Consider the following 27,108-nt stretch of genomic DNA (forward strand, 5'->3'; position numbering starts at 1 on the left):
GCCCCCAAATCCGAACCTTCCAGCCCCTTCGGGAGGCCCAAAATCCGCAGATTCTTCCAGCGGGAGCGGTTTTCCATCTCCTCCATCCTTGCCAACCATTTCTTGTGAAGCGCCTCGTGCGACTCCACCTTCACCGCCAGGCCGAGGAGTTCGTCCTCGTTCTCCGAAGCCTTCTGCTGCAGCTCCCTAATCTCCGCAGCCTGAGCCGTCTGAGTCGCCCCGAGCCTGTCCAGCGATGCCCTCAACGGCTCCAGGATCTCAGCTTTTAGTTCCTGGAAGGAGCGCAGCAGCAGCTCCTGCTGCTCCCTCGCCCACTGCTGCCACGCTGCCAGTTCCCTGCCCGCCGCCATCTTGTCCTTTTTGCTTCGCACCTTCTTCTGCTGCAAAGTTGATTTTCTGGTCGCTCCACTTCTAGTCCAGCCTATCCACCGGCCGCCAAGCACAGAGGCTGCACCCACCCGGGGAAAAATCAAATCAGCGCCGTTGCGGGCCCTTAAAAGAGCCCTTGGTGAGATCTTTTCACAGTTGTTCCCTCTGCTACTAGAATTCAGCTTTCATAAAGGCCCTCAGGTCAGCTTGAGGCCTTTAAACTCGCCCTTCCCCCGCCTGCATGCTGGAAGAGGCTTTTGTCTCTGCTGTAGCTCCAGCCAAATCTTTCACTGTTTCTGCGGGTCTGGTAACCAAGAAACATACCATTCCTGGGGGAAAGTACTCCTCCAACATTCACCTATGCATTTTCATCAAAATTCCACCCCATATTGCTTAAAAAGGAGCTCTTTTCTGTAACCTTGGGCAGGAGCTGCCTTTTGTGTGACCACTTACTCCATGGTGCACACCAGAAGTCGTATCTGTTGTCTTGTTGACTATGCAATAATTACCACTCACTCCTGCCTGTGAGAACAGTCGAAATTAATCCTGTCCAGATTCGCTGTTCTGTCTTTGTTCTGTATTCAAATAATGTAAAATCACATCTACCTTTTTACAGGATCAGAGACAGAGTCAGGCCTGTCAGGGTGGTGATTCCCTGAACAATATCAATGAACAAATTTGTTTATCAGTAATCTATTTATATTACTCATTTGCTCCGCCCCTTTCAGGGCTGTGGTTTATAAAGTTGCTGCTGGAATCAGGAAATGAAACTGAAAGATTTTCACTGAACTCTGATCACCATTTTAGTTGGAGCGCAGAACAAGGTGATCAGCCCTTCGAGATGGAAGATGATCTTTCCTGTGCTGTTTGCCATGATCTGTATAAAGATCCTGTCTTACTCGGCTGTGATCACAGCTTCTGTCGATCCTGTATAACCCAGTACTGGGAGAAAGCTGTCACCACCTCCTGTCCTGTCTGTAGAAAGGAGACTTCATCCAGGGACCTGAGACCCAACCGCACCCTCTCCAACATCGTGGAGGCATTTTTAAAAAGTGATAAAGGTGATAAAATTCAGCAGGAATGCAGCCGTCACAAGGAGAAGCTGAAATTATTTTGTAAAACTGACAATCAGCCCATCTGTCTGGTTTGTCAGAGTTCAAAAAATCATCAAAACCACGAGTTGCTGCCAGTGGACGAAGCTGCTGAAGAGTTTAAGGTGAGGAAATATTGTTTAAAACAAAATACAGAAACAGATACCGGAATCCTGAACAGGGAACATTCACAGATTTGGGTTTGAGTGTCTCTCAATGTTTATTATTTAATTACTCAGTCTTTAGATGAACTGTTATTTGTGTCACTGCTTCAGAAACCAGGAACAGAAAGGGAAAGAGTTTCACTTTAGTCCAAACACCATTTTAATAGAAGCTAATCAACAACTTATATTTATCAGGGCTGCGGAGGCTTCTTGTATAACCAAAAGGGGTTTATTGATAACAAGGTGAAGGTTAACTATACTCAGGCACACAGGTCTCTGAAACAGGTCTTTACTCTATGACGCCTGGGTTCACACTGCCCAAGCCCCCGTTCCCAGGGCCTCGCGCTTTTCCACCATTGGGCAGGGTTCACTCGCTTTTGTGCGATAGGCCCTGAGCTGGTCACGTGGATTGTGAGGATGGTCCCTTAAAGAGGCCGTACTACCACATCCCTCCCTCCTTAGGTCCCTCAGCAACATCATTACAACATGGGCCATTTACAGTTAAATATGTACAAGAAAAGGCTGAGACAAAAAAGGAGGGAGTCCATGACAGTCTTTCTTAGAGTTAATCTGTTAGGGTACTTCTTCGGCCTAATGGACGGCGTCAGCCCCCCAACAGGCTCCTCCATCAATGAGGTAGTTTTGTTGTCAACAGCAGGAGGTCGCCATGACGATTGGACCATTACTTTGGCCCCCCCCCCCCCCCCCCCCTCTCCAGCACCTCCAGGGGTATTTAGCAGGGCCTTTACGGAACTCCCCAGTTCCCTCAGTTCTGGTTCCACTGTGGGGGCACTGGTGATGCTGCTGGTTCCACCTGCTCAGCCACTGGGGTTGTGGCCTCTCTGCTCCTTACTCGGTCTATCTGCTTCCACACCCGTCTGCCCTGTAAGACTTTACCACAATCCCGCTGGGTAAACACAGTGAACCTGAAGCAAAGTTTCTGACAAAGACCAGGTCGCCAACTTTAAATGACCCGTCTCCTTTTACATAACGGTGCTGCTTCTTTCGGGAAGCCGGCCCAGCATCCACCCCCCCTGACAAATTGGGCAAAACAAAATCTAATGGAGTCTGGAGGCGACGACCGACCAGTCGCTCCGCCGGTGTGACTCCAGTGCTGGCATCGGGGGTGGTGTTATACAAGAGAAGGAAGTTGGCCAACTTGAGGTGTCCTGGTCTGTGGGATTGTTTCTTCATTGCTGACTTGAACATCTGAACTGCTCTCTCTGCTATTCCGTTTGAGGCCTCGGGGTAAGGGGCTGTTGGAGTTTTTTTTTAAATATTTTCATTCAAGGCTTTTCAACAAAATATAAACACACAAAATATCAAAAGGACAACCAAAAAGCAACAAACGACCATCACAACAACCCAGCCAACAACCCCAACCCTCCAGCCACTCCGACACCAACCCCCCCACCATGTCCCGCCTTCCCCCCTTTTAACCCCCTCACCCCTCCCCCGAAAGCCCTCCCCACCCCCCCTCGCTGACCCCTCAATCCTCCTTGAAGAAATCGATGAACCGTTTCCATCTCTGAGTGAACCCTTCTCCCGACCCCCGCAGAGTGAACCTGACCTTCTCCAGCCGCAGGAATTCTGTCAGGTCGCTCACCCACACCCCTGCCTTCGGCGGCTCCGGGTCCCTCCAACAGAACAAAATCCATCTCCGGGCTATCAGGGAGGCAAAGGCCAACAGACCGGCCTCTCTCCCCCCCCCCCCCCCCCCCCCCCCCCTGCACTCCCGGATCTCCCGACAGCCCAAATATTGCCACCTCCGGACTCGGGGCCACCCTCACCCCCAGAACCTCAGACATCCCGTTCGAGAACCCCTGTCAGAGCCCCCTCAATCTTGGACACACCCAGAATGTGGATATGGTTCACGGCCTCCCCCTCCCCCCTTGCACCCACCGCCCACACCCATCCTCCACCCCCTCTAAAAACCTGCTCATCCTCGCCACCAGCATGTGGGCCCTATGCAGCACTTTAAACAGGGTGAGACTTAACCTCGCACACGACGAGGACGCATTCACCCTCCGCAAAACTCAGCCCATGTCCCAGCCCCCAGCTTCTCTCCCAACTCCTCCTCTCACTTGCATTTACCATCCTCCACCCGGGCTCCCTCCCACTCCATCAGTTCCTTGTAAATACCCGAAACCTTCCCCTCCCCTATTTGGGCCTCCGACAGAGGTTTATCTTGCAGCACCGGAGGCAGCAGCCCCGGGAAAGACGGCACCTCTCTCCTCACAAAATCCCCAACCTGCAGGAACCTAAGCCTGAGGCAACTCAAACAATTCCTCCAACTCCTCCAGCCCTGCAAATTTTCCCCAAATAAACAGGTTCCTGAAATACTCAATCCCCGCCTGCCGCCACCCCCTGGAACCTCACATCCAGTCTCGCCGGCACAAACCTATGGTTATCACAAATAGGCGCCCACAATGACATGCCCTCCAACCCCGAGTGCTGCCGACATTGCCCCCACACCCTCAGAGCCGACACCACCACTGGACTAACGGAATACCTCACTGGCGAGAACGGCAGAGGCGCCAACAACAAAACTGTCAAACACGTCGCCCTACACGATGCCGTCTCCACCTGTCCCCTAACCGACCTCTCCTCCACGGCCCATTTCGTCACCATCGTAATGTTCGCAGCCCAAAAATAATTAATTAAATTGGTCAATAGCAGACACCCCTCCCCCTCGCCCCGATCCAGAAAATCCCACTGCACCCGCGGGGCCTTCCCCGCCCACACAAACTCTGAGATCACCCCATTAACCTTTCTGAAAAACGACTTAGGGACAAAGATGGGGAGTTTCTGAAACATGAACAGACCCCTCGGCAGCACAGTCATTTTTACTATCTGCACCCGTCCTGCCAACGACAATGGCAAAACATTCCACCTCCTAAAATCCGCCTTCGACTATCCAACTATCAATCGAGCCAAATTCAGTCTATGGAGCTGGGCCCAGCTCGTACCACCTGGATACTGAGGTATCTAAAGCTCGTCCCCACCACCCTAAACAGCAGCTCCCCTAACCTCGTTTCCTGCCCTCTGGTATTGATCGGGAACACCTCAGTCTTTCCCATATTCAATTTATATCCAAAAACTGTCCAAATTCCCCCCAAATCCCCATGATACCCCCAATAGAGCCCAACGGGGTTGAAATATATAACAGCAGATCATCTGCGTACAACAAAACCTTCTGCTCGACCAGCACCTTACCCCACCCCCCCTCCTCCCCTGCTCAATCCCTCTCTAATCCCTCAATGCCCTAAGTGCCATTGCCAGTGGCTCTATTGCCAAGGCAAAAAGCAGCGGGGAGAGCGGGCACCCCTGCCTTGTCCCAAGGTGTAACCCAAAGTACCCGAAACTCATTCAGTTCATCCGCACACTCACCACCGCCGCCATATTCAGCAACCGCACCCAATCCACAAACCCCTGCCCGAAGAATAGTACTCTCTAAGTAACTCTTAATCTTTCCTTTCAACATCCATAAAACAAAAATAACCCTTTTTACAGAAAGACATCAGGTTTAACTTCACTACTGAGAACAGTTGCCACTTTGAAATCACCAAATCAACATTCATAAGCTTGCAGAGATTCATACACATCTTGCTGTGACTACAGCTTCTCCAAATCTAAAACAAAACTAAACACACCCTGTAGCTGCGAGCCCAAAGTGAAAGTAAAAGCAGACAGACAGCCCAGCTCCACCCACACTCTGACATCACTGATAAACACCCATTTCTTAAAGGTACATCCGCTGCAGCTATTTTATAAACCCCCATTTCTAAAAGGTACTCTCACATGACACCTCCCCCAAAGAAAAAAATATATACCATCAACTCCAAGACGGTTTCATTTTTCACCTTTACACTTTCCTTGAAGAAATGTGGACAATGAATATACGTATTTTTTTACAAAACAAAACATTTATAACAACAGTCCATTTTTGTTCTTCTTCCTCCAACTGGAATCCTTCTCGATTGACAGTCTCTTTGGCAAGAAGGTCTCTGCATGATCCATCCATTTCTCTACACCTCGGCATGTCGCTTTAAAGTCAGATACTTTAGTTCAACCTGATCACAGAGTCCCTTGTAATTCTCCAACACAGGAGGATTGGTTATCGCAGCATTCAGGCTGTCAAATGCCTGTGGACACTCCTTTGTCCACTGAAATTTTTGACGCTTCTTCAGCAAGTCCAACAGTGGAGCAACCACGCAACAAAAATCCACTCATGCCCAGAAAACGCATTATTTCCCTTCGTCTTGAGGGTATTGGAAACTCCTCAATAACTTTTGTTTTCACATCCTGTGGGACCATTCGGCCCTGTCCATTTGTATGGCCAAGGAAAGTGACTTGGGCTTTTCCAAATTCACTTTTGGCTAGGTTTATCACCAAACCCGCCTCCTGAAGTCGATCGAATAATTCATCAAATGTTTTAAATGTTCTTTCCATGTCTGGCTGAAAATTACCAGATCGTCGATGTATAACGCACAATAGGGTAATCCTGAAACAACATGGTTAGTTAACTGTTGAAATGTGGCTGGGGCATTTTTCATGCCAAATGGCATAACTTTGAATTGGTATATCCCATCTGGAGTCACAAAAGCTGAAATCTCCTTCACCCTTTCGGATAAAGGTAACCTTTAAGTAAATCCAGTTTAGAAATAAAAGCTGATTGTCCCACTTTCTCAATGCAATCCTCCAAACGTGGGATGGGATAAGAGTCCGTTCTTGTAACTGCATTAACCTTTCTATAGTCCACACACAACCGTTGGGTACCGTCCGGTTTTGATACCATCACTATGGGTGAGCTCCATTGGCTGCAACCCACTTCAATTATGCCATTTTTAAGCATACTTTCAATCTCTTTGTTAACCTGTGCCAATTTTAAAGGGTTAAGTCTATATGGATGTTGTTTGATTGGAACAGCATTTCCCACATCTACATCATGTATAGCCATTTTAGTGCTTCCCAACTTATCTCCACAAACGTGCCCATGTGATATCAATAACTCTTTCCAGTCAGTCCGTTTTTCTTCTGGAAGGTAACTCAACAATTTATCCCAATTTTTAAGAACATCCTGATTTTCCAATTTAATTTGAGGTATGTCAAATTCAAAGTCATCTGGATTTGGTTTGTCTCTTTGAGTTAGACTCATTAAAACCTCCTCCTTTTGCTTACCTTCCCTTTCAAAGTACCTTTTAAGCATATTCACATGACACATTCGGTGAGTTTTCCTTCTATCTGGCGTTCTTACCACATAAGCTGGTTTAGCACACTGGGCTAAATCGCTGGCTGTTAAAGCAGACCAAGGCAGGCCAGCAGCATGGTTCAATTCCCGTACCAGCCTCCCCAAGCAGGCGCCGGAATGTGGCGACTAGGGGCTTTTCACAGTAACTTCATTGAAGCCTACTTGTGACAATAAGCGATTTTCATTTCATTTCATAATTCACCGCACTTAATTTCCTTTCAATCTGATAAGGTCCACAAAACCTTGCTTTTAAAGGTCCACCTACCACTGGTAACAATACTAAAACTTTATCTCCACTGGCAAAACTTCGAACATTGGATTTCTTGTCCGCTACCCATTTCATCACATTTTGTGCAACTTTTAAATGCTGTCTAGCCAATTCACCTGCTCTATTTAATCATTCATTAAAATTTGACACGTATCCAATAATGTAATTTCCGATTTCTCACTCACCAATTTTTCCTTAATCAATTTATGTGGTCCTCTTCCCTCATGACCAAAAATTAGTTCAAAAGGACTGAATTTGGTTGACTCATTAGGTGCATCACTAATTGCAAACAGTATGAATGGAATTCCATTATCCCAATCCTCTGGATAATCGTGACAATAAGCCCTCAACATTGTCTTTAGTGTCTGATGCCACCTTTCTAACGCTCCCTGCGATTCTGGATGGTACGCAGTTGATTTAAATTGTTTTATTCTTAAGCTATCCGTAACTTCGTTGAATAACCTTGAGGTAAATTTTGATCCTTGATCCGATTGTATTTCTGTGAATAGTCCATGTCTGGTAAAGAATTTATGTAACTCCTCCACAATCTTTTTAGCTATAATATTACGTACTGGAATGGCCTCTGGAAACCTAATAGACACATTCATTATAGTCAAAAGATATTGATTCCCACTTTTCGTTTTAGGAAGCTGTCGAATGCAATCAATTAAAGGTTCCTCAAATGCTGGAATGGGTATTAAGGGCACTGGATTTATCACTGCTTGAGGTTTCCCTATCACTTGACATGTGTGACATGATCGACAAAATTTAACTGCATCTTACTGTAGTCCAGGCCAATAAAAATGTTTTGGGATTTTAGCTTGAGTTTTCCTTACTCCCAAATGACCTCCCACTGGTACCTCATGTACAACTTGCAACACCTCCTTTCTATACCCTACCGGCAATACCACTTGATGAACTTCTGCCCATTTTTTATCCGCCTGCATTTTATCATCAAGACATCACTTTTACGGTAATAACACTCTGGTGTCCTCTCAGATTCCTCTTCCCTATGTGCTTTCAGACACATCCGTTTTATTCCTCTACCTTTCTGTTGTAACTCCGCCAATTTTCCTGAACTAAAAATATCTGCCTCATCCTCCACCTGTTCTTGTTCTTTTTTAACCTTCTGATGAAAAATCGTTTCTGATAATTAAACTTCAACTTTATCTTCACTCTTTGATTTCTCCTCTTGTCTTAACCTGTGACTTTTCGACCTTGTTACTACACAATCCGGAAAAATACCAGCATATTCATCCTTCAACACTTCAGTTGTCTAATTTTCCACTGGCTTATCAGCCACAGTAGGCATCACTCCCACCTGCGATCCAGCTGTATCATTACCCAAATAAACTGTATTCCTGGACAAGATAGTTTCTCTATTACTCCTACTACCACTTCACCACCCTTCACTGGACTTTCCAACATAACCTTATGTAATCACGCAGACGGCTCCGACCCGCGCATGCGCGGATGATGTCATCACGCAGACGGCTCCGACCCGCGCATGCGCGGAGCCGTCTTTTCCCTCAGCCGCCCCGCAAGACGTGGCGGCTTGATCTTGCGGAGCAGGGGAGGGAAAATAGTGTGTCCGTTTTGGACGCAGGACCGATGATCGGTGGGCACCGATCGTGGGCCTTTGCCCTCCGGAGCATGGCCGTGTTGCTCCCGCGCCAATTGGGCCCCAAACGGGCTTCTGGCGCCTGTTTCACGACGGTGGCGACCAGGTGTGGTTGCCGCCGTCGTGAAAAGGTTGTAAGCAGCCGGCCACTCTGCCCATCGGCCTCGGGGAATCGCCGTTCACCGTTAAAAACGGCGAGTAGGCAATTCGGCGTGCAGGGGGGGGTGAGAATAGCGGGAGGCACCAGGGGGCGCGAAAAATGGCGTGAGGCCCTCCCGCTATTCTCCCAGGCCGCGTGGGGAGTGGAGAATTCCGCCCACTGTCTTTAAGTTCACTAAGCCAATCCAATAGATAAACTTTTATCCCGGACAAGCCCCCAATTTGTTATGAGCCAGGGTTTAGAAAACCCCAAAGTGTGTTATGGAGTTCACCTGAGCCACAACTTTCAATAGATTGTAGTTATGGGGAACACACAGGCTTACTCTGCAGGTGTGATGAAACAGAAATCTACAGCACATTTAAATTAAAACACTATTTATGAAACCAGTTAACACTTTATAAACCCACAGTAAACATCTTAACTATCAACACCAATAAATCCCCCAAAGAGTACTCTCTAAGTAACTCTTAATCTTTCCTTTCAACATCCATAAGACAAAAAGAACCCTTTTTACAGACAGACATCAGGTTTAACTTTACTGCTGAGAACAGTTCCCACTTTAAAATCACCAAATGAACATTAATGAGCTTGCAGAGATTCATACACATCTTGCTGTGACTACAGCTTCTCCAAATCTAAAACTAAACACATCCTGTAGCTGCGAGCCCAAAGTGAAAGTAAAAGCAGACAGACAGCCCAGCTCCACCCACACTCTGACATCACTGATAAACCCCCATTTCTTAAAGGTACATCTACTACAGTTAGTTTATAAACCCCATTTCTTAAAGGTACTATCACATGACACTGTGAATAATAGAATGAGATTTAATTTGGGGTTTTCTATTTCAGAAAGATGTACAAATTATGTTTTTGTTCAGGAGGAACTGCGAACCTCACTCAAGCCAGTCCAGGACAAGAAGGAGGAATGTAACACTGTAAAACGGGATTATGAGAAAACATTAACTCACATTCAGGTATTTCTGAGCTTATTTTGTTCTACATTCTGTAAACATTGGCAGAATTGTACTGTGCAGAATTCTGGGGCTGGATTCTCCAATTTGAAGACTACAGGCTGACTCCAGCGTGAGAACAGTGGCTTTTTACGTCTGAAACAATAGTGCAAAAGCTGCACTGATCCTCCGTCTGGTGGGGGGCCTAGCAGGAACACAACGTAAAGCCCTCGGCTTTGATGCGGATACAGCTGGAGAATTGCCGGGTCTCTGGCAGCGGATGGGCACGGTGGCGGCCTGCAGCGACTGCGCCATGCAACATGGCGCCGGCCACACGCGGACCCAGCCTGCCAAAAACTGTCCCCCTGTAATCAGCCTCGCCACCCCAGGAACACCACCCACCAGTGCCCCTAGCCCCCGCCAAAGCCCCCACCCCCCCAGCCTGCCAAAAACTGTCCCCCTGTAATCAGCCTCGCCACCCCAGGAACACCACCCACCAGTGCCCCTAGTCCCCGCCAAAGCCCCCCCCCCCCCCCCCCCAGCCTGCCAAAAACTGTTCCCCTGTAATCAGCCTCGCCACCCCAGGAACACCACCCACCAGTGCCCCAGCCCCCGCCAAAGCCCCCCCCCCCCCCCCCAGCCTGCCAAAAACTATCCCCCTGTAATCAGCCTCACCACCCTTGGTCTCTATTAAAAGAATTACAAAGTGACAGTGGAGTAGGTGTAAAAAAAAATCACAAAGATAGTTCCAGAACTTGTCTTAATGCACAAAGTATTCGGAATAATGCAGATGAACTGATGGCGCAAATCAAGGTAAATTGATCTGATCCCATAGCCATTACGGAAAGGTGGTTACAAGGAGATCAAAACTGGCAACTTAATATTCTGGGGTACTTGACCTTTCAGAAGGACAGGAGGGAAGGAAACGGTGGTGGGGCAGCTCTGTCAATAAGAGATTCAACAAGCACAGTTGTGAGAGACAATCTCGACTCGGATGATGTCGAGTCCATTTGGGTGGAAGTAAAAAGCAGCGAGGGAAAGAAGACACTGGTAGGAGTGGTGTCTCGACCCCCAAACTGCAGCCACACTGTAAGAAAGGGTATAAATTTTAAAAATAGGAGCATATAAAAGAATAGAGAAATAATTATGGTTGACTTTAATCTTCATGTTGATTGGGTTAGTCAAGTTGGAAAGAGTAGCTATGACAACAGATTCATAGTGTATTAGGGATAGTTTCCCAGAGCAATATGCCATGGAGCTAACCAGGGAACAGGCTATCTTGGATCTGGTAATGAGGCAGATTTAATAAATGACCTCAGAGTAACTGATCCCCTCAGAAATAGTGATCATAACATGATGGAATTTAAGGATGGTATTTACTGGCTGTTCAAACTAATGGGCAGTCACATTCCCTCGCGGGTGCACTGGTTTCCCAGCGATGGGGGGTGCCATCAGTGGGAAATCTCATTTATAACGGCGAGACCGGTAGACCCCACTGACCGGTCACCTCCCCCGGCAAAAATGCACAGCGGGATGGTCGGTAAATCCCACCCTAATATTCAGATTGAGAGTGAGAAACGCGGGTCTGAAACAATTGCGTTTAACTTCAATAAAGGGAATTACAATGAAACGAGGATAGAATCAGCTAAAATGGACTGGGCAGATAGATCAGCAGGAAAGACAGTGAACAAGCAGTGGCAGACATTTAAGGAGGGAATTCATGACTCACAGCAAAAATGTATCTCAGTAAGGAGGAAAGATTCTAAAAGGGGATAAAGCAACCCTGGCTCACCAAGGAAGTTAAGGAGCGCATTAAGTTGAATGTGAGTCATCGGGCTCTGCCAGTCCTGGTCGCTCTCCATTATTTGTACCATGATGTTGATGCCCTCAGCGATGGCCCTCAATGACTGGGCCATGCTCTGGAGTGTCACCTGCGTCTGGAACATGTCCCTCAGCAACTGGGACATGATGTTGAGGCCCTCAGCCATGGACGTCATGGACTGACCCACACCCTGGGCACCACCACTCAAGGTGCAGATGTCGTGCTCCAAGCATTCTACTGCAGTCGCCACCCTAGCAGTGTTGGCCGGGTGCCACATATTTTTAGCACCTTCAACAGCAGCCAAAGCCTTTGGGATTCCTCCAGTCGGCTACCCAGTTGCTGTAATGTCGCCTCCATCCTCCACTGAATGTTGTGGCTCTGGCCTATCATCTGCATCAGCTCTGGGACAATCTTGTCCAAAGGCAATTTGGCATTGTCCATCTGGCTGGGGCCCAGCTGAGGCCTGGGATCAGCAGACCTCTGACTGCTGCCTCCCTTGAATGTTCCTCCCTCCACCTGATGTGTATCAGCAACTGTGAGGTGCTCACCAGATTGTGCCCCAGAGGCCTGTCCACTAATGTCGCCACCGAGGTGTGTATCTCTGCGCTAGTGGAAGATGGAGGTGATATCTGTGATGCCTCAATGGTGTTCTGCTCGGAGCTCTCCTCCAAGGTGGTCTCTTGGGTGACGGGGGGGCGGGGGGGGGGGAGTCCCATCAGATGGAGATCCTGTGAGACAGTGGACATGTGGTCGGTGAGAGGGAACGATTACTTTGTCTCACTTGAGAAGGTCACCTGGGTGAAGGGGCCATAGATCCTCACCCCTGTGGCACAGGCCAACCTCGCTGTCAGTGACTGCTCTCTCCTCAGTCAAACCTGCGATCTCCAGGGCCTGTTCCTAATCGGGGGTAGGACTCGCATCTCTCCCATCCGTCTTGGCCCTTCCCACTTATTATGGGCTATCTTCTCCTGTGGAGGCAAAGAGAGAGCATTGTGAGCCGCACGTTGGCATTGCTGACCCTGCTGCTGGTCCTCTGACCCCCTCGGGGGAACAGGGAGCGGGATTCTCCGACCCCCTGGGGGTCGGCGGGGGCGGGAATGGCGACGCGCCGGTTGGTGGTCCCCCCGCAGCAATTCTCCGGCCCGCGATGGGCCGAAGTCCCACCGCTGACAGGCCTCTCCCGCTGGCGTGGATTAAACCACCTACCTGACCGGCGGGATTGGCAGGCGCGGGCGGGCTCCGGAGTCCTGGGAGGGCGCGAGGTGTTCTGACCCCAGAGGGTGCCCCACAGTGGCCTGGCCTGCGATTGAGCCCACCGATCGGTGGGCGGGCCTGTGCCGTGGGGGCACTCTTTTTCTTCCGCCTTTGTCATGGTTTTCACCATGGCCGAGGCGGAAGAGACCCCCTCCCCTGCACATGCGCCGGTATGACATCAGCAGCCGCTGTCGCTCCAGCGCATGCGCGGACCTACGCTGGCCGGCGAAGTCCTTTCGGCCCTGGCTGGCGTGGCGCCAAAGGCCGTTCACGCCAGCCGGCGGAGTGGGAACCACTCAGGCGCGGGCCTATCCCCTCAATGTGAGGGCTTGGCCCCGAAAGGTACGGAGACTTCTGCACCTTTGGGGCAGCCCGACGCCGGAGTGGTTCATGCCACTCCAACACGACGGGACCCCCCGCCCCGCCCTGCCAGGTAGGGGAGAATCCGGGCCAGGGAGTCCCGACTCTCATTCACAGCATCTGGCCAGGTCAGCATCTCCAAAGCGAGGAGCAGGTCTGTGCGCTGCCATGCTTGTGTGTGGACTGGGAGTGAGTGGTGAGGGAGCGTTTAAAAGCAGCTCCCCCTTGTTAGTGGTGAGACGCTGAGGCACGAGTCTGAGACAGCCAATAATGGCGAGTATCTGGTGGGGGCCCATTTTTGGCACTAAGTGCCGTTGAACACGGGCTGCGATCTCGCCAACGCGTCCATCGGGAAACATCCTGCCAAATGACACTTCAAAATGTTTCCGGGGAATTTCCCCCATTATTTCATTGGAGACGGTTCAGAGAAGGTTCACCAGGATGATCCCCGGAATGGAGGGATTGTCCAATGAGAAAAGGTTAAACCGGTTGGGACTCTACTCATTGGAATTCAGAAGAATGAGAGGCGATTTCATTGAAACATATCGGATTGTTAAGGAGCTGACAGGGTCAATGCTGAGAGGATGTTTCCCGCATGGGAGCGTCTAGGGCCAGAGGCCACAGTGTCAGAATAAAGGGGAGCCAATTTCAGACTGAGAAGAGGAGGAATTCCTTCTCTCAGAGGGTTGTGAGTCTTTGGAAGTCCTTCCCACAGAGAGCTGTGGGGGCAGAGCCCTTGTGTATGGCTGAGACAGATAGATTCCTGATCTGGGTTACCAAGAAAAGGCAGGAAAGTGGACATGAGGAATGTCGGATCAGCCACGATCCGATTGAATGGTGGAACAGACTCAAGGGGCCGAATGGCCTGTTCCATGTTCCTATTTCTTATAGTCTTAACTAAGAGGTTAAACCTATCAGGAAAGATTAAACTGACTGTGGCTCTTTTCTCTGAATAGTGAAGCTGTGAGGTGAGCTGAGTTCTTTATAATTATTTCAGGGTTTGATAGTGTAGATCCAGTGAACATGTTTCTACTGGACAGAGAGTCCAAAACCTGGGGTTTAAAATCCAAGATAATCACCAGTAAACCAAATAGAGAAATCAGTAACTCGATCCTCAGTTACAGCTCCCTCTCCTGAATAAATTATCATCTGCTAATCGATTATCTATTATATCTAATCAATTAACTAGATTTCACTGCATTAGGGAATAGTGTTCTGTGTAAAAGACATATCTGGCAGCAGTGGTTAGCACTGCAGTCTCACAGCGCCAAGGTCCCAGGTTCGATCCCGGCTCTGGGTCACTGTCCGTGTGGAGTTTGTACATTCTCCCCGTGTTTGCGTGGGTTTCGCCCCCACAACCCAAAGATGTGCAGGGTAGGTGGATTGGCCACGCTAAATTGCCCCTTAATTGGAAAAAATGAATTGGGTACTCTAAAAAAAAAATTTAAATAAAAGACATGTCTTTGTCTCAATAAATTACAATGTTTGGAATTAACTGGATTAGGAATGTTTTTCTCTGGAGTATTCTGATCTGCACAGAACTGTTCAGGCTGACCAACCTTTTAAAAATCTTCATTTAATTTTCAATCTCACTGTTATTTCCCAAAGGACCAAAGTGTAAAAACAGAGAAACAGATTAAAGCCCAATTTGAAAAACTTCACCAGTTTCTCCGTGAGGAAGAGAGGACTGAGTTGGAAGATCTGAAACTGGAGAAAGAGAAAAAGAGTCAGGAGATGAAGGAGAGGATTGAGAAGATAACGGAGGAAATCTCATCGCTTTCAGTCACTGTTCAGGATATTGAACAAGAGCTGAGGGAACAGGACAACATCAAGTTTTTAACGGTAACTGTTTATTTATTTTTCTCTCCTTCACCGTCTTGAAGAATGAGCAGATTGTGTCATCAAAATCCAGAATATAAAACTCACCGACCAAAACAACCCCAATTACCTGAGACATTTGGGTTTCTCTGCGTCACACCCAAGATCACTAACGGCTCTTTAACACGGAAATGACTAAATCTGGAGCTTGTTTACTGTAATATTCTAGAGGGATAGTTTCATCAAATTAAACCATGAAGAAAATCAGCTTCATTCAGAGTGAGGAACCCTCCGAATGGTCAGACCATTCTCCCCTGAGTGGACATTTCCAGGCGAGCTGTTGGTCTGAGACTGGGAACTACAGTCCAGGATCCAGCCAGGCAGGACCATGTTTCCAATGCTTGGCTGCTCCCCGGCTAGAACTGGAATGATTCTGTCCAGGAGAGAGCTCTCCACAGGGTCAGATACACAGATAGGTAAAGCTTCCTCCCAGCAGTTAAATAGTTCAATGTTCAGAGAGTGAGAGGGGAGAGTCTCCACACTGAAAACATTCAAATTAAGATCAATTTGATTTTCAGAATTTCCCAGGAAGTTCAGTGAATCCCCTGAGTATTTACTTTAGTGAATTCTCTGCTGTGTACTGAGATACTGATGAATCTATTTGAACAGTGTTGGGTGAGGGATAAATGTTGACCAGGACACTGAGAGACTCCTGTGCTCTTCTTGGAATAGAGTCTTGGGATCTTTTCCCTTCACCTGAGCAGACAGAAGAGAGCTGGGTTTCAGATCTGAGTGGAAAGCCGCTCCCTCTGACAATGGAGTTCCCACTCAGCTGGTTGCTCATTGAGCTCAGTGTGACTCACAGCAAGTGGAGCTGACATTAGAATGCATTCTGTCTGCTTCAGCTTATCAGCTTACACAGAGTGGGCTGACACTCTATCTGTAGGATACTGCAGACAAAGATTCAAACACAAGTTTGATGAGTCCCAAGACTGAAGGTTAAACTAACATTGCAGATTTTGCCCAGTTTCTCGGATAGTCAGTGATTTCTATTGGAGACTGGTACAGGTACAGGTACAGCCCCCCAAATCCGGCTGTCCCCCCAGGTACAGCCCCCCAAGTCCGGCTGTCCCCCCAGGTACACCCCCCAAGTCCGGCTGTCCCCCCAGGTACACCCCCCAAATCCGGCTGTCCCCCCAGGTACAGCCCCCCAAGTCCGGCTGTCCCCCCAGGTACAGCCCCCCAAATCCGGCTGTCCCCCCAGGTACAGCCCCCCAAATCCGGCTGTCCCCCCAGGTACACCCCCCCAAATCCGGCTGTCCCCCCAGGTACAGCCCCCCAAATCCGGCTGTCCCCCCAGGTACAGCCCCCCAAATCCGGCTGTCCCCCCAGGTACAGCCCCCCAAATCCGGCTGTCCCCCCAGGTACAGCCCCCCAAGTCCGGCTGTCCCCCCAGGTACAGCCCCCCAAGTCCGGCTGTCCCCCCAGGTACAGCCCCCCAAGTCCGGCTGTCCCCCCAGGTACACCCCCCAAATCCGGCTGTCCCCCCAGGTACAGCCCCCCAAATCCGGCTGTTCACAAACTGGAATCGTCCCCAAACCGGAATTCTCCAAAAACCTGGAATTGTCCACAAACCCAGAATTGTCCAAAAACTGGAATTGTCCACAAACCCGGAATTGTCCACAAACCGGAATTGTCCACAAACCCGGAATTGTCCACAAACCGGAATTGTCCCCAAACCCGGAACTGTCCACAAACCGGAATTGTCCCCAAACCCGGACTTGTCCACAAACCCAGAATTGTCGACAAACCGGAATTGTCCACAAACCCGGAACTGTCCACAAACCGGAATTGTCCACAAACCCGGAATTGTCACCAAACCCGGAATTGTCCACAAACCCGGAACTGTCCACAAACCGGAATTGTCGACAAACCGGAATTGTCCCCAAACCCGAAATTGTCACCAAACCCGGAATTGTCCACAAACCCGGAATTGTCCACAAACAGGACATTTTTCTCTCCGTGAACTGCTCAGCATTTCCAACATGTATATCATTGACCCTGTCTGTTTAATAACCTGTACCTTATGACAATGGAATTCCTGTTCATCTGGTCATTTTCCATCAGGAACATGTCTGTATTTTCAGCAATATTCAAGATCTTTCTACCAAGTGAGTGTTAATAAATTAATTCCAGTGATTGGACATTGATGAGGATTTTATAATTGGATTGTAACTCTGTGAGTTGTGTTGTGCAGTAAGATCGAGTCATTTGTAATATTGTGGAGTAACTCACAGTCCAGTGAGGACAGCAAGAGGCAGTCCAATAACTTTCTATATTTAAAATGTACTTTTCTGTGGAATCCAGTCTGTTACTTTACCTTTTGTGATAAAATGTTCTCCAAACACAAACAGTAATAATTGTTCTTGTTCCACAGAAATTTCCGGATTTACAGAGAAGGTAAAATCACCCCCTTGATTTGATTTTAATTTCTAACATATTTCTCGGCCAGCCTGGAATGATCCAACACTGACCTTTACCTCCTGTTTCAGACTGAAGCGAACTCTCCCAGAGCCACAGGAGGTTTACTCTTTAATAAATGTGGGGAAGTACATTGGCTCACTGCAGTACAGAGTGTGGAAAAAGATGCTGACGGTGATTAATACAGGTGGGTGTGAGCTTCCTGACCCCAGCTATTAAACAGCTCTCTATTATTAGTGGAAGGGATCGGTCTCTTTATATTAAATATAGAATTGTATTTGTAACAGATTAGATTTTACTTCAGTCAGTTTTCTGTTAAAATACAGAATTGTCAGATCAGATATTGTTACGACCCCCTGGGCTAGTGCGCCGTCAATTCAGTCCCACTTGACCCAGAATAACAACACAATTTAAGTTAATAAAGAATTCATTGGAAAACACCCAGGGCGTAATTCTCCGCAATGGCCGACGCCGGAGTGAAACCCGGAGTGTTTCACTCCGGCGTCGGAGGCCGCTCCTCACCCCCCCAATTCTCCACCCCCGGGGGGCGAGGAGCGGCGTTGCGGGAAACTCGGCCACCGGGCCTTGACGCTTGCGACCAGGTGTGGTTGCCGCTGGCGTGAACCCGTCGGGGTCGTCAGGCCGCTCGGCCCATCCGGACCGGAGAATCGCCGGGAAAAACGGCGAGCAGCGATTCTCCGAGTTTGCGACACGCCATTTGGGGGGGGGGGGGGGGGGGGAGAGAATCGCGGGGGGTGCCAGAGCGGCCCTCCCCTGATTCTCCCACCCGGCGTGGGGAGCGGAGACTCGTGCCCCCAGGGTGGGATTCTCCATTTTTGGGACTATGTTCCCACGCCGTCGTAAAAACTGTGGCCTTTCGGGACAGAAAAACTGGCGTGAAAGGGCCACATATTCCTCGCCCTGCAGGGGGCTAGCAGTGACCCGTCGGGAAACTTGCAGCTTTTGCTGCTGATATGGGTCCCCGCACTTCCGGGTCAGAGGTCGGGCATGTACACGGTGACGGCCATCAGTGGCCTTGCCGCGCTCCATGGCGGATTCAGACCAAATAGTCTGAGTGCCCCCGATCGTCCGTGCGCCTGACCAGGACCACGCGCCCTCCCAAAATTACCTTTCAGCCCCGAAAGGCTTTGTTCCTTAACCACCCAATAATTACAGTCACCAGGTTTGTAAATATAAACACTATTAATTTTATTGATAACACGAACTATAATTAAATGTGCAGCAAATACAACAGATTGACTATTATCTAATTCCTAACACCCCTCCCCACTTAAACTTCACCCCACCCTCTACACACTCACACCCTCACACACACACACTCACCCCACCCTCTACACACTCACTCACACACAGACACACCCCACCCTCTACACATTCACTCACACACCCCTCACATACACACACACTCACCCCACCCTCTACTCACATTCACCCCACCCTCTACACACTCACTCACTCACTCCCTCACACACACAGACACTCACAGACTTACACTCACACTCACACACCCACACACTCTCACACACGCACACACTCACAGACACACACAGACTTTCACTCACACACACACACACTCACAATCACACACACACACTCATTCACACACACTCGCTCTCACACACACACAAACACACACACGCAAACTCATTCACTCACTCACACACACATACTCACACACACATTCACTCACACACAAACTCAATTCACTCACACACACACACACAAACACACAAACTCATTCACTCACTCACACACACACACTCACACACACAGACATATACTCACACACACTCACACAGGCACACACTCATTCACACACACGTACACATGCACACATACACATACTCACACACACACACTCATTGACTCACTCACACTCACACACACTCACCCAGACACACATACACACACACACACTCATTCACTCACTCACACATGCACTCACTCACACACACACATGCATTCACACACACTCATTCACACACACACGCACACACATACTCACACACAAACTCATACACACACACACACTAATTCACTCACTCACACTCACTCACTCACACATGCACTCACTCACACACACACACATACTAACAGACACACACTCACAGACACACATATTCACACACTCATTCACACACACGCACACACACGCACACACATACACACACTAATTCACTCACTCACACACATACTCACAGACATACACACTCACATACACACTCATTCACTCACACACATACTCACACTCACACACTCATTCACACACACGCACACACATACTCACACACAAACTAATTCACTCACTCACACACACTCACAGACATACACACTCATTCACTCACTCACACATGCACACTCCTTCACACGCACTCACTCACACACATATACTCACAGACACACACACACACACTCATTCACACACACACACATTCACACACAAAACTCATGCACACACACTAATTCACTCACACACACACACATATTCACACAGACATACACACTCAGACACACACTCACACATACACACACACACTCACAGACACTTGTCCTCTCCCTCGCTCTCTCCCACTCTCCCTCGCTCTCTCTCCCTCGCACTCGCTCTCCCTTGCTCTCGCTCTCTCCCTCGCTCTCTCTCTCTCCCTCGCTCACTCTCTCCCTCGTTCTCCCTCTCCCTCCCTCGCTCTCTCTCCCTCTCTCTGTCCCTCGCTCTCTCTCTCCCTCGCTCTCTCCCTCACTCTCTCTCGCTCTCTCCCTCGCTCTCACTCTCTCCCTCACTCTCACTCTCTCCCTCACTCTCACTCTCTCCCTCACTCTCACTCTCTCCCTCACTCTCACTCTCTCCCTCACTCTCACTCTCTCCCTCACTCTCACTCTCTCCCTCACTCTCTCCCTCGCCCTCGCTCACTCCCTCACTCTCGCTCTCTCTCGCACACGCTCTCTCCATCGCTCTCTCCCTCTCCCTCGCTATCTCCCTCTCTCTCCCTCGCTCTGTCTCTCCCTCTCTCTCCCTCGCTCTCTCCCTCGCGCTCTCTCTCACTTTCTCACTCTCTCTCTCTCCCTATCTCTCCCTCGCGCTCTCCCTCACTTTCTCACTCTCTCCCTCCCTCCCTCGCTCTATCTCTCCCTCCCTCGCTCTATCTCTCCCTCCTCTCTCTATCTCTCCCTCCCTCGCTCTATCTCTCCCTCCCTCTATCTCTCCCTCCCGCTATCTCTCCCTCCCTCTATCTCTCCCTCCCTCCCTCCCTCTCTCCATCTCTCCCTCCCTCCCTCTCTCCATCTCTCCCTCCCTCCCTCCCTCCCTCCCTCTCTCCATCTCTCCCTCCCTCCCTCTATCTCTCCCTCCCTCCCTCTCTCTATCTCTCCCTCCCTCCCTCTCTCTATCTCTCCCTCCCTCCCTCTCTCTATCTCTCCCTCCCTCCCTCTCTCTATCTCTCCCTCCCTCCTCTCTCTATCTCTCCCTCCCTCCCTCTCTCTATCTCTCCCTCCCTCCCTCTATCTCCCTCTCTCTCTCTCTCCCTCCCTCTCCCTCTCTCTCTCTCTCCCTCTCCCTCCCTCTCTTACTCTTGTGCTTTCCATCTCTCCTTTTCTGTCTGTCTCACTCTCTCTCTCTCGATAACGGGGTTTCCTCAGCCTCTCTGCAGGGTGTGGTCTCCGGGTAAAACCTTCCCCGGTTTCCCGTGTCTTCCCGTTTTCCCTGTGCTCTGTTTAAACTCTTCCCCGGGGGATGAATTTCTATTTCTGGTTCATTGCTGATTTTCCCTAATCACTAACCGGCTGTGAAAGTTACAGTGAGAGTGACTAACATTTTATCCGTGTCCATCTGTTCCCAGCTCCAGTGACCTTCGACCCTAATACAGCCCATCCGAAACTTCTCCTGTCTGAGGACCTGAGCACCGTGACATACACCGGGAAACGGGAGCAGCTTCCCGACAATCCGGAGAGATTTGATCCCTGTCATGTATCCTGGGATCAGAGGGATTCACATCAGGGAAACATTCCTGGGAGGTGGAGGTGGGAAACAAGACACAGTGGAGTGTGGGTGTGGCCAAGGAATCGGTCAATAGGAAGGGGGAAATCAACCTGACTCCAGATAACGGATTCTGGACATTGATCCTGAGAGACGGGAATAAATACTGGGCCTGTGAGAAATCATCAAAACTCTTAGATCTGAGTGTGAAGCCGAGAAAGATTCGAGTCTGTCTGGATTATGAGGGAGGGAAGGTTTCCTTTTATAACTCAGATAACAAGTCCCATATCTACACTTTCACTGGGACATTCACTGAGAAACTCTATCCTTATTTCAGTCCATGTATCACTGATGGGGGTAAAAACCCAGAACCCCTGAAAATCTGTCCCCGGACAGTAACAATCCAGGAGGATGAGGGTTTAGTCCCTTCATCCCAATAAAGACTGTTTCCTGTAGGTGGGGGAGGGGAGGGTCACTCACTGGGTCACTGGGTCGGGGAGGGGAAGGCCCCACACATTGGGTGGGGGAGGGGAAGGCCCCACACACTGGGTCACTGGGTGGGGGAGGGGAAGGCCCCACACACTGGGTCACTGGGTGGGGGAGGGGAAGGCCCCACACACTGGGTCACTGGGTGGGTGAGGGGAAACCCCACACACTCGGTCACTGGGTGGGGGATGGGAAGGCCCCACACACTCGGTCACTGGGTGGGGGAGGGGAAGGCCCCACACACTGGGTCACTGGGTGGGGGGGGGGGGAAGGCCACACTGGGTCACTGGGTGGGGGAGGGGAAGGCCCCACACACTGGGTCACTGGGTGGGGGAGGGGAAGGCCCCACACACTGGGTCACTGGGTGGGGGAGGGGAAGGCCCCACACACTGGGTCACTGGGTGGGGGAGGGGAAGGCCCCACACACTGGGTCACTGGGTGGGGGAGGGGAAGGCCCCCTTCTCCGTCACTTCCATAGCCCCACCCTCAGTGGCCATCTGTAGATGCCGTGACGTTCCGTCCTGGAGTCCGGAGGAGGCGGGGGCTCCTGGTGGGATGCTCCCGATGTGGGAGGCCTCCCCTTGCCCATTGTGGATTCTGTGTGGTGGGTGTTACACACGGTAACCCGGGCAATAGAGACTGAGGCCAATTCACGGCCTGTAATTTCTGTAGCCTGGAACAGTCTGTGTTTAATATTTATACAGAGTGTGTGAGATTCCAGCTCCTCTTCCATTACCTGAAGGGGCTGATCCTCAATGTCTGGTTACAGTTCAGTCCCACGTTCCTGATCATTGACCACCCAGTGCTGAGGAGATCGGGCAGAGGACCCCCTTGTTCTCCTGCTCTTGGGCCTGGTTAAGGTGGCCATTAACAGGTCCAGGCAGTGGGCAGTTGAGAGGATTATTCGGTGTAATTTGCTGCCTCTCTTCCACAGCTCCATCCATGCCTGGGTGTCCCTCGAGGAGTGGGAGCACACATTCCACTGGGACGCTTGATGGCACCCACGGCCAGTGGGTAGGGGGTGGGAGGGGGGCAGCGGTGGGGGTGATGGTGGGGGGATGGGATGGTCGCTGGTGTTCATCATCAATCATCCAACATCATCATCATCCAACTCCATCTACAAGTTTGCTGACGATACGACCATAGTGGGCCGGATCTCGAATAACGACGAGTCCGAATACAGGAGGGAGATAGAGAACCTAGTGGAGTGGTGTAACGACAGCAATCTCTCCCTTAATGCCAGCAAAACTAAAGAGCTGGTCATCGACTTCAGGAAGCAAAGTACTGTACACACCCCTGTCAGCATCAACGGGGCCGAGGTAGAGATGGTTAGCAGTTTCAAATTCCTAGGGGTGCACATCACCAAAAATCTATCCTGGTCCACTCATGTCGACGCTATCACCAAGAAAGCACAACAGCGCCTTTACTTCCTCAGGAAACTAAGGAAATTCGGCATGTCCACATTAACCCTTACCAACATTTACAGATGCACTATAGAGAGCATCCTATCGGGCTGCATCACAGCCTGGTATGGCAACTGCTCGGCCCAGGACCGCAAGGAACTTCAGAGAGTCGTGAATACCGCCCAGTCCATCACACGAACCTGCCTCCCATCCATGGACTCTATCTACATCTCCCGCTGCCTGGGGAAAGCGGGCCGCATAATCAAGGATCCCTCCCACCCGGCTTACTCACTTTTCCAACTTCTTCCATCGGGCAGGAGATTCAGAAGTCTGAGAACACGGACGAACAGACTCAAAAACAGCTTCTTCCCCACCGTCACCAGACTCCTAAATGACCCTCTTATGGACTGACCTCATTAACACTACACCCATGTCTGCTTCGTCCGATGCCAATGCTTATGTAGTACATTGTATATATTGTGTTGCCCTATTATGTATTCTCATGTATTTTCTTGAATTCTGTTTAATTCCCTTTTCTTCCCATGTACTGAATGATCTGTTGAGCTGCTTGCAGAAAAATACTTTTCACTGTACCTCGGTACACGTGACAATAAACAATCCAATCCAATCTAATCCAATCATCAACCCTGGGAAAATCATTTTAATTTGAGTTTTAAAGTTTATTTTAAAGTTTTGGATCTTTGCCACAATGGGTTATTCCTCACCCTTTCAAATGGGGAACTTCATCGTTTAGGATTTCTTCAAAAGAGGAAAAAAACAGATGCAGATGGAAACTGTCCTTGTTGGGTTAGGAGGTAGATGCTTGTATTGTCTAATTCTGTAAATAAATGATATAAAAGTGTGTAAAGATTGGCTCCAGTTCTATCCTTCACCACTGTCTTTAAGGAATATCACACTTTGGGGGAGAGTGACAGTGAATCCTCCACAGAAGAATCTTTGGTTGGTGTTGTTCCCAGGACAGAGTCTCACCCGGCATCACTGAATGGTTAAAAGGGGATGTTTCACTTTGACATTATTTATCTCGCCGACACTTCCATTCCATTCCCAAACTTTAACTCGCTGCTCTGTCTTGTTACTGTCACTGACTCTGGGATGATTTTAGAATTAACTCGGACAAAATGGTTTGAAGTGTTTAGGTTGGCCAAAGACACGGCTTTTCACCTTTACACAGGAAAACTTTAGTTGGAATAACAATAACATAACATGAACATAGACTGCTTCATTATGAGGAGTCAAAAACACGGCTGAACATTGTGCGGTCATCTGCGAACATCCCCACTTCTGACCTTCTGATGGAAGGCAGGTCATTGATGAAGCAGCTGAAGATGTTTGGGCCTCGGACACGACCCTGAGGAACTCCTGCAGTGATGTTCTGGAGCTGACGAGACTGACCTCCAACCACCACAACCATCATCCTTTGTGCCGGGTATGACTCCAACCAACAGAGAGCTTTCCCCCTTATTCTCATTGACTCCAGTATAGCTCGGGCTCCTTGATGCCACACTCGGTCAAATGCTGCCTTGATGTCGAGGGCAGTCACTCTCACCTCATCTCTGGCATTCAGCTCTTTTGTCCATGTTTGACCCAAGGCTGTAATGACCCTGGCATAACCCAAACTGAGCGTCTGTGAGCAGGTTATTGCCGAGTAAGTGTCGCTTGATAGCACTGTTGATGATTCCTTCCATCACTTGAAATGAAATTAAATGAAAAAGAAATTAAATTAATGCTGATAATGGAGAGTAAACTGATAGAGCTGTAATTGGCTGGGGTGGATTTGTCCTGTTTCTTGTGTACAGGACAATTTCCCACATTGCCGGGTAGATGCCAGTGTTGTAGCTGTACTGGAACAGCTTGGCTAGGGGTGCGGCAAGTTCTGGAGCACAAGTCTTCAGTACTATTGCCGGGATATTGTCAGGGTCCAGAGCCTTTGCAGTATCCACTGCCTTCAGCCGTTTCTTGATATAATAGTAATATTAATCTTTATTATTGTCACAAGTAGACTTACATTAACACTGGAATGAAGTTACTGTGAAAATCTCCCAGCCGCCACATTCCGGCGCCTGTTTGGCTACACAGAGGGAGAATTCGGGACTCGTGGGAGGAAACCGGAGCACCCGCACAGACAGTGACCCAAGTTGGGACCCTGGTGTGGTGAAGCAACAGTGCTAACCTAATGGAGCCATTCACTGACACAAACAGTGACGCTCCCTTTGCTCGTTACTGTAAGTTCGTAAAGTCAACAGAATCGTCTCCCCAAAAAGAAACAACTGTGTTCTAGCACCGCCATGTGGCCAAAGTCAGTAATGCAGGGGAAATAAATCTGTGGAGTTCCAATCTCAGCCAGCGGGTGGCAGTGCTGCTCCATGGAAAATAGGATTTTTACGTTTAAAATCATTTACCTGAATAATGATCAAAACAGAGAAACCCTGGAGAGATATCATCAGATATTAGTGACTGAAATGAAGTTTTCCGAACTAATTGAACATTGAAATAAATTTGAGGGCCTGAATAACAAGGATTTTGAGAAATTACTGCGTTAAAAATAAATCCACAGACAGTTTGTGGGTTTAGGTTTATTGTTTTGCTGACAAGTAATGTTGTTGTATCAAGTAAACTATATTTATACAATCGAACAATTCGATCTGTTGTAATAAAAACAAAATACTGCAAATGCTGGAAATCATCTGAAAAATTCATATTCCACTAGATACGTCGACTCTGTTTCTCTCTCCACAGTCCGGACCTGCTGACCATTTTTCCAGAACTTTCTGTTTTTATTATTAATTTGATCTGCTGGTTAATTGAACAGAGAAAGATGTTGTTCCAGTCTCACCAGGAGCTGCTGGACTGGTTTTTAAAAATCTAATTTTATTGCTGCAAATCCATTCTCAGCCAGGGGGAGGTGGTGTTGTTCTGTCTAATTTCACTTTCATTCTCACATTCCTACTATCCACCAATGTCCCAGTTATTAAACCAGGAGGACATTCTTACCCTCTCTGTACTCGGAATACAGGCCCAGATTTGTGAATTCAGCTCCTGACACACAGCAAGATCCCAAACTGGGAAATTTCACTCTCCCAACCTGGGCTTTTAAAAAATATTTTCCAGACCAGCTGTGTGGAATTTCCCAATGGAAGTGGGAAATCCAGGCTCATGTTTATTTTCCCTCCTCTGTACTGATCCAATTCTTGTTCAGTTGTGAAGAAAGGTCCTGCCTGAATTGTCAGATCAGCGAGTGTTTGAGCATTTTTTGTTTTTGGTATTCCTGCCAGTACCAGGTATCCAGCAGCAGGTGGCGATACTGCGCTGTAAAACTTTACAGATCTTTGTACAGCTCGACATCACCATCGTGTGGCTGAAAGTGGCACTACAATGAACTGCAAGTGAAAGTTCAGGATATATCATTTACTTTGTATTTCAGTCTTCAGGCATTTCTGTTTTTATTGTATTTGTATTGTTTTTATTTAGTCCAATTGGTATTTCACAATTTGGAAATTAAATGACACATTTAGTGACAACCTGTTGTCAATGGTGGATTCTGACCTCCGACCCGACCCTAATCATGGGGTCAAACCATTGTGACATCAGTGATGATGTC

At 49.0% G+C, this 27,108-nt stretch overlaps 1 pseudogene; it reads left to right on the top strand.

The window, feature by feature from the left end:
* The first annotated feature begins 771 nt into the window (after positions 1-771).
* Positions 772-22,071, top strand: LOC119975838 (annotated as a pseudogene).
* Positions 22,072-27,108: the final 5,037 nt, after the last annotated feature.

The sequence above is a fragment of the Scyliorhinus canicula genome, chromosome 13, assembly GCF_902713615.1.
Source record: "Scyliorhinus canicula chromosome 13, sScyCan1.1, whole genome shotgun sequence".
Classification (NCBI taxonomy): Eukaryota; Metazoa; Chordata; class Chondrichthyes; order Carcharhiniformes; family Scyliorhinidae; genus Scyliorhinus; species Scyliorhinus canicula.